The following is a 16,762-nucleotide window of genomic DNA, read 5'->3' as shown; positions in this document are numbered from 1 at the left end:
TCATTAGCATAAGCTCAGGTGCAATGGGAGTTTATGATATCTGCCTTACTCTTGATTCCCAGCTCTCAGCTTTGAGGTACCACTTAGGAGGTACTCAATAAATACCTGAAGTATTAATGAATAAATGTTTCACGTGTGCCATTTATTTTACAAACAATTAGCCAATTCAGGCTGTTGCAGCAATTCAGACTGGCCACCAAGTTGACTGAATAATAAACTAGGTTTTAAAACCATCCATAAGGACAGACCCTAACAAAACCATTTAGAAAGTACTAGGTTTAATCTCAATGGGAAACTGATAACATAGTTTTGTACAGTCTAGCGCCTAACATTGGGTGGGCTGCTCTCCTTATTGAGCCTTTGGCCAAAGTATAAAATAATTGAACGACAGACCCTCTGGGAACACCAGGAACCAAGACACCACTTTGCCTTGGCTTTGTCCTGCCCTTTGAGTCATCCTCAAAATCATATTGCTTTGATCTCAGTCACTCCAGTTTTCACGCTTTGGGAATGATTCCTCAAAAATAGCTCTATTTGTTATTATTCTTTTGGGGTTTATACTCCCAATGCAGAACTGATCCTTGTCCTGATTCTTCTCCTTTCTACGGGGCTGTTCTTCAGGACATACCATTTCATCCATCTCCATAGCCTTTGCATTGGGATTTCCAAAAAAGGTATCCCATGAAACTGACCAGATTTCCCCATGCCTCCTTCTCAAGAATAAGATGCCCTATTTTCAAAGAGTGTGTTTGACACCTGTTCGAGATGGTTCCAAAGAGGAAACATACTTCTGCAGAGGAATTCTGTTACGACTCAGAGATTTATGCATAAATTCCAGGGTAGGACAGGACACATTCTTCTCTCCCAAACCAGCAGGTCCACCTGGTAATGGGTGACCATTTCTTCCACCTTCTTCCAGGCTGGCTCTTGGTGGCAATGGCAGCTGCCTGATTTCTACTTCTTGGGTCCCCCACCTCTCATACCCACTCTCCCTCTGTACCTAGGTGATACTTCTAAAAGGCAAGCCATGTTCAGCTCTCTCATTCATCCCCCTCAATCTAACCATCCTCTTGACACATGTTGAGGAAGCACCTGCTGTATACTAGGCACAAGGATCCTGAGAATACTGTAGTGAACAAGATGGCAAGTCTCTACCACCGTGGAATTTCTGTTCTCTATAGGAGGAGCCACATGGGACCAGGTATCAAAGCTCCCCAACGCCCTTAGGATGGAATCCAAAGCCTTTCAGGATGTGTGTCTGCTTGCCTCTTTTTCACATTTTCTCACATATGTTCTAGAGCCTCCCTCAGGGTCACATTCAATGCCATGGGTATTCGGAACTACTGGCAATTTGCAGACATGCCATCCTGTCTTGGCTTGGCCTGCATCAACTCTGCCTCCTCTCATGTGTCTTTCTCTTCCTGTCTTTCCTTCTCTGACCCTTATCCTAAAACTCTCCTAGTCATTTTTCAGTGCTGGGCTTATGGGTCACTATCCATTCAGAAATCCTTCCATACTCTCTCCATCACCCCATCCTAGTCCTCTCCCCAACTAGGAATAGCTGTTTCTCCTCTGCTTAAAACCACCATATCACAGCACATAACCACTGGCTTATGATGGTCCATTGTCTTACTCGTGGTTTATGCACCCCCATTATCTGGCAACTAGCAGTGTTAATCTAATTTTCTGTCCTGGATCCACTAAACTTCCAGACTTTTATTTAGGAGGAAATTTTATATAGAGTTTATGAGGTTCACTGACATGTCAGAGACTATAAACTGGTATGAGGTAGAGATGGGACTTGGACCCATGTCTCCTGACTCCAAATATTGCATATTGTACACTAACTGCAAAGGTAGATTACATTTAGGACTAGCTGACAAGGACTCAGGTGACTTAGGTGTAAGGTCACCATACATGTCAATTTGCCCAAGGCAGTCCTGGCTCATGCCTGGTGTCCCAGTAATTCACAATGTTTTCTTTTACTTCCAAAAGGGTCCCCCTTGGACACGAACTTATATGGCATCGTGAATAACTTACGTACTTATTCATATGGCATCAGGATGTCCTCTGAATATCACTCAGAAAGTATCCCGAGGGCATTTGCTGAAGGCTCTGACAGGGCCATTGTTATAGACACAGAAAATGGTTCCAAAAGAGTGAAGACTACAAACCACCAAGAGCCCTCCTTATAACCAGACCATGTAATGCTCCATCAATTCCTAAGTAACAGAGCCTATTTGGGGGTGAGTGTTTGGGACTCACTTGTTTATAGGGCCCTCCAGAAAACACGTATGATGATTACTAGGAAGTCAGATGTAGAGGTATCCGGATATTGGACAGGAGTATGACTCTGATTGATTAGTTCTTTAAATAACATTGAGAAGCCCTACCAGCCACTTGGCAGACTTCGCTGCTTAAGCAAAGCTAAGAAAGAAAAGTCAATCAAGAAAAAATGGTCTTCTCCAACCAAGGGCAGAGAGGCTTTTCCATGATGCCTAGGCTGGCTCATCTCCCATAGGAAATGGAAAACAACCAGGTCGAGAGACAGTGAGGAAAGCCTGTCTGATGAACCTCCAGCCAGGACTGGAAATGCCAATCAGGTCTTCAGACATGAAGTTTCCCCTTTGAACAGTTACATGAGTCCTTCACTCAGCTTCCCCAGGCTGCCTGAGGACAGTGGGCTGGAAGGAGAGAAGGCAGGCACATCGTGTCTGCCCTCAAGGAAACAAGAGCAGAGAGAGCAGAGCCAGGGTCCTCCACAGACTCTTCCATTAAACCTTGATCTGAACACACACATTCTGGTGACAAGGCTCTGAAACGACGTGGCCAACATGACAAGAAAATATTCTAGAACCAGTTGGGAACTTTAGTCTTTGTCGCTCTGATAAACAGAGAATGTTAAACTCTAATAACTCTTAAAAGATCCACAGAACCATGAAAATCCCAAGCCATTTTTTCCTAGATATAGTGAGAAGACAGGGAGTTTAAAAGAAGGAGATATAAAATTTTCCACCAAATTGTGTCTGAATGAAAGGTAATTGTGGTTGTACTGATAGAAACAGGTTCTGACTGCTCCAAGCTAAGCAGAGAAAAGCAGGGGATGTGGTCCATATTGACAGGACTCAATGAAGGGATTTAATGTGTGTTGCAAGATGCTTCCCCAGAAAGAGATCATCATCAGGGAGTTTTAGCCCTGAAAGAACACTAGAATGCCATTTTCACCAGTTCCTGAAGCCAAACCCCCCTGAGCTCCTGGCATTCTCAACAGAATATGATACAGGGACCACAGTATCATAGAATATTGAGGTTCAGAGATAGTTACAATTCAACCACGAAATCTGCTTCCTCCTTCTAAATTCCCAGAACATTAAAGAGATGGTAACTTCTGTCTTTTCTTCAACCCAAAGCAGTTATTTGAGGGAGCATCGTAGTAATATACTCAGTCTCATCTCATGCTACTGCCAACACTAGCAATCTTTCAGTTGTTTAAATATTCCAAAGCATTTCTTGCCTCAGGACCTTTGTACATGCTGATTCCTCTGCCTGAAAAGTCCTGTTCACCCTTTTCTTGACATGTTGGCTCCTTTTCATCCCATAAATACTACCTTATATGTCATCTTCTAAGAGAAGATTTTTCTGACCATTCTATCTAAACTAGAACCCTTCTCCCTCTTATGACAGCATGCTAGTCATTTTTTCTTGGCACATATCACAATTTATTTGTTTTATGTACTCTTGCTTCTGTAGATCCTAAATAGTTACTAACTGAAATGAATGAATTCATATTTCTTTGATTCTAATCAGTCTCCTCTCCCAGATTGTCATATCAAGGGCCACATCTCCCTTATTCACTGTTGTATGCCAGCACTGAGAATGCAGCCCAGGACAGAATATTTAGCGAAGATTTATCATGTGGCTGGGTGTCATCTGGAGTTATCATATGAGCTTATGGATTTTTTCCTTGTTCATCATCATAACTTTTCCCTTTCCCACTGCATTAGGGAAGATACATAGGAAAGAACAGGAGGGAAGTATCTCATTTCTTCCTGGCTTTGTCTTTATAAATACCTAAGCTCTTAGTGGATTTAGAAGTAAAGCAGAGGGAGTTCCCTGGTGGTCTAGTGGTTAGGAATTGGCACTTTCACTGCTGCAGGCTGGGTTCAATCCCTGGTCTGGAAACTGAGATTCCACATCAAGCTGCTGGGGGGAGGGAGAATAGGAGGAAGAGAAAAGCAGAAAATCTACAAGAAACTTGGAAGGGAAAGGATTTATCCCTGACTAGAGAAGGATTCCCTGAAGAGAGGAAGGAGGGACAAGACAGAGGGTCTGTACGGAGGTCACTAGAGCCAAGAGGACCAGCCCCCTGCTTCTCAGTAAGACCTATGGGACAGGGGAGGAGAGGGCTATGGCCCAGCTGGGGTACATGCAAGAGACAGGTTCTTATACAGTCTCACCTGGGACTGGAGGCAGCAGAAAGCCATGGGACCAGGGTCCACAAGGACAGAGACGTTGGATGGCTCAAAAGCAACATATATGGACAACAGACAGAGGACCAGATGAGAAACCTCCCACCCCAATGCCTCAATCCTGCTCAGGGCACAAGAATTGCAAATGACCTGCAAAGCACAAAGGAGGCCAGGAAGGCCTGAGGGCTCAGAATATATAATGAAGTTGGGGTATAGAAAATTAAGAGAATGAGCTTATTGTACATGGAGAGCCAGACCTGTAACAATACATTAATAAATACTATATGGATGGGTGAGCTTTACATGAAGTTTAGGGGTATGTCCTTTTGAGACCCCATCAAGTGCTATTAAATGCATGGATGCTCTTAAAGACCATGCACAAGGTGAGTTAGTCTCTCTACCCTTCAATAATTTACACTGTAGGGGAACAGAGAAAAGCCCAGGCTTTGGAGTCAGACAGCTCTGTCACTTTTATGCATGTGACCTTGTGTGAGTTACTTCACCTCCCTGAGCCTCATGGCTTTTGAGTGAATCAATGAGCTAATCCTTACATTGCACCCAATATAATATTTAGCACAGTAATGTCTCATAAATCATGACGACACATTTTAAGTGAAATAGCTATGTATCTGGCCCCAACCTGCAAAAGGTGTACCAAAAAGGTAACATTTTTTTCCCATTATAAGTGAAGAAACTGAAGCCACTTAGAGAAGATGAAGGATTTGCTCAAAGGCAAGCAAATAGCAAAACTGGAACTTGAACCCAGACTCTTAGTCTAGAGCTCTAATCACATTTAGTTTTTCAGAATATATGAAGACCAGGCACTGAGTATAGAGCAAGGAAATAAAAACAAAAAATCCCTCCTTCATGGAGCCTGTGTTCTAGAAGAAACATCAATGCTTAGTCCATCATTAACATATCATTTGAGTTGCCTTTCCAGCAATGAGAATGGATGCTACCTATTCGTCAACTCTCTTTCATCCTTTTTCTAGGAAACAGAGAATTGCTGGGTAGAGGAAGGATGCACCTATGATGTGTTAGGCATTTTGCATGCACCCTTGTATGTAGAGGCAAACTAGAGTCAGGACCCCATATCACAGGGCAAACATAACTGGCCCAGGCAGGAACTGTAGCCATGACTTTGACCACATTCTACACATACCCAAATAAGGAGCTCACAAGGCCATAAATGACCAAGAAAATTATATGAGCAAGCCCCCTTCTGCAACTCACTCTAAAGACGATATGCTTAGACAGCATCTAAGCCTAAGCAGCATCTAAGTCTTAGGCAGCATCTAAGTCTAAGTGACAGTATCTCTCTAGCTTCGAGAGTTGATTTTCATATCTGCATGTTTTTTGTTTGTTGACGTGTTTGTTTACATTTGAGAGACTAAATAGCATAACATAGAAAAGGGCCATAGTCAATTGGGTGCCTCACTGTGTCTGGGAAAGACTGCTTCCAGCTGGGTGTCTCAAGACAAACATGGGCTTTGGAATCAGACCTGTTTGTGTCTCAGGTCCTCCTTTACCTGTTGTGTGAGCATGAACACTCCATCTCAGAACCTCTGTCTCCTCATCAGTGATATAAGGATGGTGTATTAGTTCCCACTGTTGCCATAACAAGTTATTATACACTCTGGTTTAGAACAGTACAGACTTACTATCTTATAGTTCCAGAGGTCAGAAGTCTGAAAGGAGTCTTGCAAGGCTAAAATTGTGTCCGCAGGGCTGAGTCCTTTTTGGAGGTGCTAGGGGAATCTGTGTCCTTACCTTTTCTGCCTTCTAAAGGCTACCCACACCCCTTGCATTGACTCACTGAGAAAAGTGTAAAAACCATGAATTGGGATTAGGGTGCTGATGGAGGAAGTAGAAAGCAGGCCAGCTTGACCAGAACAAAAAGACTGGACAGTGGAGGAAATAATTAATACCCTGGGGAAAAAAAAAAAACAGACTCAGTAGCAATTTTTTTTTCCCCAAAGAACGGAGGGGTTAACATACTCTTTTGCAGAATTAAGTCTGGGATACAGCCTTGAGGGCTGACTTTCTGTTATAAACAATAACATTCCTTTCCCTCTGTCCTGCTGACTAGGAGAGTGGAGATTCCATGGACAGTACCAGGCTCATGGCCCTTTGATTCATCCCATTCCTGGAAGAAGAACTCCAAGTCTATATGCTGGGAAGCCACTGCAAGTAGTCTGGGTGGCCCTGGACGGTTTAGGACTCCAAGGAACCATAAGCTAAATTCCCTCTCGATGACACAATAGAGACAGAAGGGCCTCCCTGTACGGATGCCTGAGAAGCCTTCACTCCCCACTAAATACAGCTTAGAAACTTTCAAGATCGCTGTCACCTCCTGACTCAGAGCTCAGATTTCTTCCTTAAGTGTTCAGGGCTCTATGAAACCATCATTCACTCACTCAGTCAACATGCATGTGTCTTATATCCCAAAGCCCTTTGGCACACATATTATATGCCCAGGTCTCTGAGAAGTGCAGGCTCTGGTCCAATTTAAACCATGTGCCAGAGAATGACACCAATTGCCCCTTACATTTATTGAGTACTTACTATGTGCCTATAGATAATCTTAAGAGTTTTGCACACATCATCTCATTGAACCCTTGCTATAAGCTGATGATACAGGAACTATTTTGTCCCTTACTTTATACATTAGGTAACAGAGGCACTTATAAATTAAATAACTCACCTAAGTCACACTGTCAATTCTAACTAAAGCAGGGTGGTTCACCCAGGGAAAAGTTTGTTCCCTGGGGATATTTGGCAAGGTCCGGAAATTGTTTGGGCTGTCACACTGGGGGATGGAGGGGGATACAACTGGCCTCTAGTGGGTAGAAGCTATGAACGCTGATAAACTTTCTACAAAGTGCACAGGACAGCCCAACAACAAAGGATTATCTGGCCCAAAGTGTCAACAGTGCCGAGGATGAGACACCGTGTGCCAGAACCAAGTTTCATACCCAGGCAGTCTTCTTGAACATGCATTGATTATATCCCTCACCACATGATATTAAAATAATTTATGTCCTACATTAGCTCAGTTTCTCACAGGCAGGAACTCCTTCTTCTAAACATGTCTATCTCTCAGGCGTGACCTATAACTCAATAAATGTTTATAAAACGAATGAACCAACCAACAAGCAATTGAATAAATAATTCCTGAAACAGAATCTTCTCTTTTTCTGAATGGTTCATTCTCTTTTCTTTCCTCTGGCTCTTATCCACCTCTGCCTTAACACAGCATTGTCTAGGTACTTGCCTCATTTCTGCTATTCCAATAGAATATTCCAGAAGACAAAACCTGAGCCACCATGCTTTTAGCCCGCAGGAGAGTTTTAGTAAATATTTATTCAGATAAACTGTTCTCCATTTCTTCCTCTCCTTCCCATTTTATACTTTGCCCACCCTCTTCTTATCTTCCTGTATTCATTCAGTCTACTGAAAATTTCAAGTGGCTGTTAGTCTGAGGCGGTTGTAGCTGGAATGATTTATCCATCCAACACCATAGGTGCAAGCCAAGTACTTAAGATACATTTAGGAGCCCATGAAAATGTTCTCATTTTTATTTATTTATTTATTTATTTATTTAGTCTTTTGGTCTTTTCCAGGGCCACATCCATGGCATATGGAGGTTCCCAGGCTAGGGGTCTAATGGGAGCTGTAGCTGCCGGCCTACACTACAGCCACAGCAACATGGGATCCAAGCCTTGTCTGTGACCTACACCACAGCTCGTGGCAATGCCAGATCCTTAACGCACTGACCGAGGCCAGGGATCGAATCCACAACCTCATGGTTCCTAGTCAGATTCATTAACCACTGGTGCCATGACAGGAACGCCTTAATTTTTTAATTAGAAGAAAAACAAATCTAGTAATCAATATATGATAATGAACTCAGTCTGGATTATACTCATCTTCACAGAAAGGTAAGTATAAAATGTAATTTTCTTTCTTTTTTCTTTTTTTCTTCTTTCTTTTTTTTTTTTTTTTTTGCACTTGTTAGGGCTGCACCCACACATGGCATATGGAAGTTCCCAGGCTAGGGGTCAAATTGGAGCTACAGCTGCTGGCCTAAGCCACAGCCACAGCAATGCCAGATTCGAGCCACATCTGCAACCTACACCACAGCTCATGGCAACACCGGATCCTTAACCCACTGAGCGAGGCTAGGGATCAAATCTGCAACCTCATGGATACTAGTCGGGTTCATTACCACTGAGCCACAACGTCTGAAAAACGTAATTTTTTTTTTAAATGAAAATACAGCGCAAAGTGGGAAAAATGCCCAGGGCCCATGAAAGCCATAACAGAGCCCTGGGTTGTGGTCAGTCCTGGAGACTTTTGTTCCCTACTCTGATTACTACCCACAGACACATTTCCTCACAAGAGGGCAGAAAAAATGCTCAGTGCTTGGGATCCCAACTGCATTCGTTATCTGTTGCTGTGTCATAAATGATCACAAACACAGCATGAGTCACGAGTCCTGCCCACGCTGAGGGGAGGGGAACACACCAGCACATGCATATCAGAAAGTGGGACTGTGTGATATACCTCAGATGTTGTCTGCTAGGCCAACCTCATGGGCATTCCAGAACCAGTTAGAAAGTGAAGGCCCCGCCGCCTGTAGGGGGCCACGAGAGCATTTCACTGCCTAGACGCCTGAGTGTCCGCTTGGGATACACACATGAACCGTTCCCTTGCTTCATCTGGGTCTCTGCTCAAACGTCACTTCCTCAGGGAGGAGAAGGCACCTCCTGAAGCCCCCCCCTCCCACCTGTGCACCCCAACCCCCCTCTCCCCCTTTGCTGCTCTGGCAGAGATGGTTGGAATTGACCAAAGAGTCCTCTGTTCGCCTACCCATCTCAGCTGGCCAGGCCACTAAAGGAGGGCCAGAGCATTTGATGCCATATAGCACAGAGAACAAACACATCACCTCCCCAAGAATGTTCTCGTATGCTTTCCACCTCAGCACCCTCTGCTTCTTTTAATCAAAGAGCTTGTTAGCATTACAGGATATGATCTCAATTGTACTCTCCCATAGGGCACTGTATGCGGGTTGATATGGCAGCAGCCACTCCGAGGAAGCACAAGGTATGAGAGGAACAAATGCTTTTTTTTTATGATGTCCAGTATGACCTTTTTTTTTTTTTTTTTGACCGAGTTCTGAAATACTAACAACGTCAGCTGATGGAGAAGGCTCAAAAGGTTAATATCTTTGCACAAGACATAGCATGTAAACACAGAGATCACAGGCGTTCTATGTAAAACTCTCCCTCTGGCACTCAGAGTTAAGGCCCTGGCTGAGGGAGGGGTACTCAGCTTCCTGGCTGATCCCTGAAGGGAGCAGGTATGAGGCATGAGCCATGTGTCAGCCTGGAGATTCATTCTGATTATGCATTCCAGGTGCTTCCCCTCCAGCAGGGAGGGAACAGTACAAAAAGTCAGACCTCAGGACTAAGCAGACCTTCAAGTGATGGCTACCATGCCCAGGCTGTGGTTAGCCTCTGTGCGATGTTAGCACCTGTCCACGGTGAGGATTAGTGGAGGTGAGGCTTAACAGAGCTCCTGCCTATGGCATGCACTTGGTAGATAGCAGCTATTCTTCGATTTCTTACCTTAACTTCTTACCTTTTGGTTGAAGAGAAAGAGAGAAGTCAATACACTTCAGTGTGTGATGCAAACAGCACTTCCCAGTAAATGTTTTCTGGTAATTTACGCTTAAAGGCAGCACAGAGGTGGGTGCACAGGAAAAAACAAACTGATGAAGACTAGCCCTTTGACCAAACTTGGGCTGCTCTGAGCTCTTTCTCAACTAGGCTTCATCCTTGACCTTGTCCTCGGCCTGTCCAGCTAGTTTTAGCAAGAACACTGCTAGGTCAGTGTAGTGAGAATGTCCTCACTTTGATGCCTCCTCTTGGTAATTTTCTATCCATTGACCCCTCATTCTGCACCTGCCTATAAATCCCCACTGTCTTCGCAATATTCAAAGTTGCGCTCAGCTTTAATGAAGCCTCTTTCCCCTACTGCAGTGGTACTGAATAAAATCTGTCTAACTTTTAACTAGTCTTTTAACTGTCTTGCTTTTAAGTAGTCTTATGCTCGATTTCAACCAAATAATCCTTCTTTGTTATAATATGTTGTGGATTTTCCAGATAATGCTCCCAATCTCTTGTTTTGCTCCAAGGATGTGGAGGTTCACCTGGGCTGTGAGGTTGAAGGGATGACAGTGGAGGATAAGCCAGCCTCTCTGCACTGTCACACGGGTAGGGCTGTCCACAAGACTGGCTGGAATCTCAGTCATGACAAGGGAAGGAGAAGGCTGAGTTGAGCTTGAGAGGTCTAACTCAGTTGTTGGGCTGGCCTTTAGGGAAATGGCCAGGGTTTCAAACTGCAGCACACATGCATACACGTGCACATGTACACTTGTATATATGCACACACATGCACACACACACACACACACACAAGCACATGTGCACACACAGCCTCTTCTTTACTTCTGCCTGGTTATCTTCTCAGTCAAGTCAGGGTCACTTTCTCCAGGACCTGCCCTTGACCTCCTTGACTAGGTCAAATGTCGCTACCCCCTCAGGCCCTCCAGGTAGCATGTCAGAGCCTGTGCTTGGATGCTTGGTCCATGATTCTTTGTTCCATGTCTAGATTCCCATCTATCATGTGAGCTCCCTGAGGGCAGGGGCACTATCTGTTTTCCTCATGTGATGCTTCAATGGCAGGCAGACCTCCCTGCACATCAAAGCCTCAGAAAACCTCAGCTGAGCTAGAGAATAAAAGGAAAGAAGGAAGGAAATGGGGAAGAAAAGGCATGAGGTATGGGTACTAAGATCAGAGAGGGGAGAAGTTCCCGTCGTGGCTCAGTGGTTAATGAATCTGACTAGGAACCATGAGGTTGCAGGTTCCATCCCTGGCCTTGCTCAGTGGGTTAAGGATCCAGTGTTGCCGTGAGCTGTGGTGTAGGTTGCAGATGCAGCTCAGATCCCGCATTGCTGTGGCTCTGGCGTAGGCTGGTGGCTACAGCTCCGATTCGACCCCTAGCCTGGGAAACTCCACATGCCATGGGGGCGGCCTAAGCCCAAGAAATGGCAAAAAGACAAAAAAAGGAAAAAAAAGAAAAAGAAAAGAACAAACAAACAAACAAAAACAGAGAGGGGAGCAGAGGTACCCCTGGCAATTGTGAATAATCCAATACTCCTTGCTGAGGAGGTGGAGCTTCTTCCATCTAGTAGGCAGTGGCCAGTCATTGAAGGGCTTTAAGAAGGAAGCTGAAGTGATGTAGTTAAATCGTATTTTAGCGAAATCACTTTGGCTGTTCAGAGCAGGATGCTGTTAAATAGTCTAGAAAGAAAAGTGTGGAGGCCTGAATTAGGTCAGTGATGGTGGGCATGGAGGGAAGAGGACAGGAACTTATGTATTTGGCCAGAATTTTTTTTTTTTTGGGGGGGTGCATGTGGAGGTTCCCAGGCTAGGGAGTTGAATCAGAGCTGCAGGTGCTAGCCTACACCACAGCCACAGCAATGCCAGATCCTTAACCCACTGAACAAGGCCAGGGATCGAACCCGTGTCCTCATGGATGCTAGCTGGATTGGCTAATCACAGAGCCATGATGGGAACTCCCAGAATTGTTGATTGGGAACTGATGGGAAGGGTTAGCTGGAGCTCACCAACATGTCGTCCGAAAGGCATTCTGCTAAAGGGTTTGTAATTACTACCTCATTTAATTCTCAAAAATTCACCAAGGTAGGTCTTCTCTCATTTTGTGGTTGATAAAAATGAGTCAGAGAGGTTAAGGAATTTGTACAAATCACACAGTTAGCAACTGATAGAACTGGCTCCAGACCCAAACTTTAGTCCCTGAGTCAGAGAGGCCCCCATAAGATAAAGTCACGCCAGACATGAGCCCTATATCCACTCACAGAGCTCATAGTCCAGTGTTTTTAAACATTTTCTTTATAAGCAGCAGACACACTATAAGGAATCAGTCTAAATTTCAAGCTTGGACAAATAGGTAGGCAGTGGAACCACTAATTAGAAGTAGAAGAGGGTGAATTCCCACTGTGGTGCCACTGTGAGCTCCATGAAGGGATACAGGGCTCGTGTCTGCTGTGACTTTATCTCATGGGGGGGTCTCTCCAACCCAGTGGCTAAGTGTTGCTTGTTTGGCATGAGGTTGGAGGGTGATGGGCTGCATTTGAAGTATTGCATTTGAGCAGCTGTAGGACATCCAGGTGACACCATCCAATGAACTCCTGGATGTTCAGGCCAGAATTTGCAAAGGATGTAGATAGATATTTGGGGTAAAACTGAGAATGAAAGCTAAGTATTAGGCCAATGGCCACATTCTCAGATGTGCTCCTCGGAGCTTAGGGTTCTGCAGAGGTGTTTCAGGAGCCAGCAGTTGGGGCAGAGAAGGGATGTCCATGCTTCCCACCCCCACGTCCACCAGGGCAGAGCTCCAGGCTTTCATTTCTATTAGTTCTGCTTCTAGACAAAGAGTTTAAGATGGATAGAAGGGCAAATGGATAGTTGGATAGAAGGACAGATTAGGGAACAAATAAACTGGATCCACTAGAATGCTTTGGCTCAAAAGGTTCACACAAGCTCCCTGGGTGCCCCAAGCCCAAGCCAGGTACACGCAGAAAATTTACAAGAATATTCAGATCTTCTTTCTTTCTCTCACATGGGAATGTACATTCTGGCAAAATGCCTGCTTTGGTTAGTGTGTGCTCAGGCTTTAACAGGGAAGTTCTGAGGTTGCCAATAAAGAGACATAAGGCTCATGGGCTGCTGACCTTGAGAGAAGCAAGGGCCACACCCTCATCCGGGGAAACTCAGTAACAGTGAGGAAGGGGAGCATGGCTAGTCCTGGACTCTGAGGCACATACATCTTGCTAAGTAACCTTCCACCATCTATGAAGAACAGTGCAAGGAGACCATCTGTGGGTCCACACATTGAGTCTGACCCATGCAGCTGTCTTCAATAATCTCTGTAAGCAAAGTTCTAAGCGGGAGGAAATGATTTCTGTTTTGTATCAAAAGCCAGCAAACAAGATGTGATGCTGGAATGCATTTGGATCCCACACATACACCCTCAGGCTTCTTTCTTCCTTCCTTTTTTTTTTTTTTTTGATGGAGGGAATTTCTTTAATAATAAATTTTAAAAAATGTATACCCCTGCCTACATTTTCAACAGCAAGCATGGCTATTAAACCATAAGAGCACCATCCCCTGTATATACTTTGGATGCATTTCTCCCATTTTTGACTCGAGGAATGTTTGTTCTGGCTGCATCTGGGATGGGGATTTTTTAATTAATTTTTCATTTGGTGAGAACGAGTGTGTCATATTGAAAATGGTTCTCTGTGAACCTGTAACAGATGCTATCGCTACACCATCATCATTGGATGAACCCGCGATCCGTGATTCCTATTAAAATTTTTATCAAACTGCTGATGATTTCCAACTGGATAATTGAAACTAATTTTTTGGAGAATTCACTTAAAAAGTGCTTCTCTAGAAATAAAAAGGTGGGGGCAAATGGACCTTGTCTGTTCTCAGCACTTTGAGGGAAAACATCCACACTCTCCACTGATGGTGTGTTTTTCTGTCTTTCCCCTCAATTTCACGTCACACCCATTTGTGACTAGAAAAAGAGTAGAGGTTGTAGTTCACCCATATGACAACCCTACTATTATCAGCCCCATTTTATAGATGCGGAAACTAAAGGTCAGCGATAAGCAACTTGCATGTGGAAATGCAAACTAGGAAGGGACAAAGCCTGCATGGAAATCTCTCTAATTCCAAACACATACACACCCCTTATAGGGTGGCTTCCAGGGAAGGCACTAAATTAGAATCAGGGAACACAGACTCTGATTCGTTCTCAGTTACCACTGGCAATAATAATTGTAGACATTTACTGAGTGTTTACTACATACTGGTCATTTACAAATATAGGATCTCATTTAACTCTTATAACTGGATTACAAGATTTAAAATTTAAAATGTCGCTCAAATAGGGAGTTCCTGGAGTTCCCACTGTGGCTCACTGGTAATGAACCCAACTAGTATCCATGAGGATGCAGGTTTGATCCCTGGCCTCACTCAGTGGGTTAAGGATGCGGTGTTGCCATGAGCTGTGGTGTAGGTCACAGATGTGGCCTGGATCTGGCATTGCTATGACTGTGGCATAGGCCAGCAGCTGTAGCTCTGATACAACCCCTAGCCTGGGAATTTCCAAATGCAATAGGTTTGGCCCTAAAAGGCAAAAAAAAAAGGGAGTTCTCATTGTGGCTCAGTGGGTTAAGGATCCGGCATTGTCAAAAGCTGTGGCTCGCAGATTTGTCTCGGATCCAGCATTGCTGCAGCTGTGACATAGGCCTGTATTTGCTGTCCAATTTGACCCCTAGTCTGAGAACTTCCATATACCTCAGGTGCAGCCTTAAAAAGAAAAAAAACAATTAAAAAAAAAGAATCGTGCTCAAATAGCAAATGATTTGAACCCAGGTAATTAGTCCAGAGTCTCTACTTCTAACTCTCACATCAAACTGTCCTCAGAGGGTGACCTGATGGGTTGCTTCTCCTCTCTGGACCAGTACCTTTCCATGTAAACTTTCAACTGTTGGCTCTATTTCCTGTCCTAGTTATCTATGAAGTGTTACACACTACCCTCAAGACTTGGTAGCTTAAACCAACTCTTTTATTTGGCTCATGATTTTGAGAGTCAGGAAAGGCTCTGCTGGGCGGTTCACCTTTGATCTCTGAGGTAAGCTGGGGCTAGAAGATCTAACCTATAGATGGCTTTGTCATTTATCGATCTGGCCCCTTGGGGCTCCTCAGTTCCCCTCTTCCCACATGGCATCTCATCGCATCCTCTGAGAGGTGAAGGTTTATAGCATGATGGTCTAGGGGCAGGTGGCTTTCTTATATGGTGGTTGGATTTCCCTAGAGCATTCGATTCAAACCATCTGGGGAGAAGCTGCAAGTCCTCTTTTGACTTAGCTTCCGAAACCCCATAACATCACTTCTGTCACATTCTAGTGTCACTAACGCTAGCCCAGATTCGGGGGGCGGGGGTGGGGAGGAATTCTCTCTCAGTGGGAAAAGTTGCCAGGAACGTGCTGCCATTCTTAATCCATGACGTGGCCTTATCTACAGAATGAGAATACATTCATCCACTTCAGCGACAATACAGGTGACAGAGAAAGGAGTATTTTTCACCAGTTCCCAGTTCAGAGCATCTCTTGATTTATATACTTACCAGTCTCAATAGCACTAATAACAACAACAGCAACAAGAGCTGTTGCTTACTGAGCCCTTACTAAATGCCAGGCACTCTTCACAGCACTGACATATACTAATTCACCCACTCCTCATCACAATCCTTCGGTAGGTTTTGCAACTATTATTTCCATTTTACAGAGAGAAAACTGAGTCACATGAAAGTTAATACTGGTGTAAGGTCACATAGCTTAGAAGGAAGGAGAACAGTGACTTCTCATAGTCGGTGACCTTATTTACTTTACTATTAACTGCCTCATAAGTTGTCATTTGGGGAAAGGGTTCAACGCTTTTTAATGGTGATCCCTGGACTAGGAGATCCCTAAGGATTCCATTTCTTCAGGCGCTGGCAAATCCACGAATAAAGATAAACCAAAAGGAACACAGCATTTCATGGTGGTTAACCAAGAGGGTATGGAGCCAGATGTCTGGAGGTTCAGATCCTGACTGTGGGAGGTTTTACTTTCCAAGGATGGCAGTGCTAGCACTGCCCACCCCACATGCTCTATTGTGGTGTGGCTTCACTGCTCCCTCATGAGGAGGAGGCATTTCCTTCTCCACTGTCCTGGACCTTAGTGGATGCTGTGACTGCACTGGATATGATGGGTGTGATGCTGGGCCAGTGCCTGACCTGAGAGCCACCACCTTCTACCTCTTGGGGCCCAGAGCTACCATGTAAGAGGTTCAGCGACTCTCCTGGAGAGAGAAGGAGAGGCCACATGGAGGAGCACAGAGAAGGCCACTTGGGTGTCCACTTCAGTTAAGCCTTCAGCTGACCCCAGCCCCAGTCACCATCTGGCCCAACCATGTGGGAGACACTTGAGAAATGTCCAGCTGAGCCCAGTCAATCCACAGAACTGTGAAAGAGTGCAAAATTGCAATAGATCCTTGTTTCCAAGCCCTTAAATTTGGGGTGGTCTCTTGTATGGTGATAGATAACTAGAACACTGGCTCGGTCTCATATGTACTGTATCACCTTGGGC

Source organism: Phacochoerus africanus, chromosome 8 (genome assembly GCF_016906955.1).
Source record: "Phacochoerus africanus isolate WHEZ1 chromosome 8, ROS_Pafr_v1, whole genome shotgun sequence".
Taxonomy (NCBI): Eukaryota; Metazoa; Chordata; class Mammalia; order Artiodactyla; family Suidae; genus Phacochoerus; species Phacochoerus africanus.
Note: the sequence above shows the minus strand (reverse complement) of the source record.